The sequence below is a fragment of the Penaeus vannamei genome, chromosome 40 (assembly GCF_042767895.1).
Source record: "Penaeus vannamei isolate JL-2024 chromosome 40, ASM4276789v1, whole genome shotgun sequence".
Lineage (NCBI taxonomy): Eukaryota > Metazoa > Arthropoda > Malacostraca > Decapoda > Penaeidae > Penaeus > Penaeus vannamei.
In genome coordinates, this window is record NC_091588.1 from 5,708,843 (window position 1) to 5,711,342 (window position 2,500).

At 32.7% G+C, this 2,500-nt stretch overlaps 1 protein-coding gene across 2 annotated transcripts in view; it reads left to right on the top strand.

Annotated features, from left to right (window-relative positions):
- Window positions 1–2,500, top strand: part of RN-tre (Related to the N terminus of tre oncogene) — a 40,286-nt gene that overhangs the window by 1,689 nt on the left and 36,097 nt on the right. The gene's annotated exons all lie outside the window — the stretch shown is intronic.

Consider the following 2,500-nt stretch of genomic DNA (forward strand, 5'->3'; position numbering starts at 1 on the left):
TGTATTGATCAGTATAGACTCAGTCACTGTTTTGATTTTAAAGCATTGTTTTTGTGTATGATTTAGTTGTGTTACTAATTGGTTTCATGGTTGGGTGTTATGATGTAAAAGAGGTAATGACGGGTGTGTTTTGTAATGTAGATGAAGTTTATAATGATTTGTGTTAGTGTAGTTTTGATAGGTGTAAAATAGGTAATATCAATAAGTGTATTGTGATGTGACTGGTAAATAATGTTTTGTTTTGTGTATGTGTGTGTGGTAGATATTGTAGAGATGGAATGCTGTGTTCTATGTGTGATAGATTTTAGAAAGAATAAATGTGGTGGTGTGTGCAGTAATGTACATTGCTTTTGATTGTTTTTGTTATACTTCTTAGAAATGTCAGATTTTATTATTTGTTTGGTTGATTTTGGCCAGGAATTGTGTAAAAGGTAACCTGACCTAAGTAGATACTCTTGTAATGGGATGCTGCATCCAAAAATTGGTATAGTCGTAGATAGTGCTTGTATAGGTCTTTGTGTTGCAAATGTTGAGAAATACTGGACTTTTCCTAGATTTCGTAGTACTGTACATTAGGAATTGATATATTATTCCTGAAGTAAAATAGGGTTGGGTCAATTTTTTTTTTTCTCTCTCTCTCTCTAAAATGAAAGGCTTGCCTTAACAACCTAATGAGATATTGTTTGTATTCATTGGTTATTGCCATAATGCATGCTATAAATATAAGTATGAGAGAATGAACTGGACAGTTCTTGAAAGTTTATCAAGTTGATATTTACACTGAAGTCAAGGGTAATGTTCTTTTGTATAGATAGGCATTGTTGTAATCTGAAAAAGTTCCCATGATCCAGGATTTAGAGGTTTTGTTAGCAATGATATACTGCTATGCTCTTTGACACCTATTCTCTGAATTATTCACAGCTGAGCACCTATTGAGAGAAATTGATTAATATGTATGTGGGGAATTCTATGACATGCTTAGTGGTCTTTCTGAATATTCTGCCTTTACAATGAGTTTGGAGTTCTATAGGATACTAAATTGTATGTAGCTATAATCTCATTTTATTCTACCATGTGAAATATGCTGTTAGTGTAACAGCCTAAGCCTCAGTAGTCTTAAAAATATTTATATATATATTTTTTATCATAACTGCATCGGTTGTGCTCTATCCAGACTTCCCTTGAACCTTCTGAACTGTGATGTAAAGCCAACTTTCTTACATCTGTCTTGATAGTAGTGCAGTCTAGTGATTTTTGAGGCCTTTACATTGCACTAGCAAAGGACACTATTTGTATTTTAGCAGAGTAGAATTTGGAATGGCTTTTTTCATGTTGAATTACAAGAGAGGTCCACACATACATGGTAGAAGTTGTTTGGGCATTTCCAGAGGATTAGAGTTGAGTTGTGCATAAGTCAGTGGATGATGTGCATATCTGTCAATAGTATTTATGAAACATTTGGTGGTTGAAATTGTAAAATTAAAGTGGTGTAATAAGTTTTATAAATTTATGCTATACTTACATCACTTAAAGGCTGTCATTTAAACAAGCTAAGTAATGATATATGTTAGTAATAGTTGCATATTTACTATTGTACTGTTAGTCTATTTACCACATATGTTATAGATAAGAAATGTGTGTGTGTGTGTGTGTGTGCATTATCGTTATCATATATACTTTCTCTTATCTTATGTACTAGATTCACAAGTGTTGACTATTTTATATACTTTCGTTTAGGCTTACTGCACTTCATACATGTCATTAGGATTTAGTTCATTTATATGAGATGCCATAGCACTTATGTATCATTTCTAAAGCTTGCTGCTTCAGAGGTAATTTCCTTTTTTCCAAGTATTTGAAATTAGGTATGTGCAATTTTGTTTGGAGGATATTCCGAGACATTCATACCATTAAAGAAATTAGAATGATACAAACTTGTCTATTTCCTTTGCATTCTCTTTTTTTATGTGTGTGTGTGCATGACAGAAACACATTAGTTGCAAAGATTGCTTTCTTGTTGCGCAGTGAAAATATATTGTAAATGTGGTAATTGAATGTTGATTGTTCTCTTACATGAAGACTCTCCTCAGTAGATCTTTTATCAGCTTTAAAAAAGGGAGGTGCAATCAGCTGTTATCTTTAATTTTAGATATCCTTAGTCTTTGCCCTCTGCTCTGACCTATTCATAACCCTATGCCTCATTTTAGGGTGCTTGCAAGTTCTAAGACAGTTTGAGTCTTAATTGGTTGTGCATTTCAAAACTAGGACCATAGACCAGTGCTCTACATCCCTGTAATTCATCCAGTTTGAGTCTGTTTGTGCAATGGTTTCCTGAATATTAAGAAGAGCAGTACATTATACAGTTGATTGTTCCCTTTATTGTTGTGGTTATCCATTATTTGATTTCTGTACACACATTCTTTGTGTTTGTGTTCATTCTGATACTGAGTTATTATTTAAAATTATATGGTATTTACTTCTTGTAATTATTTTAATGAGG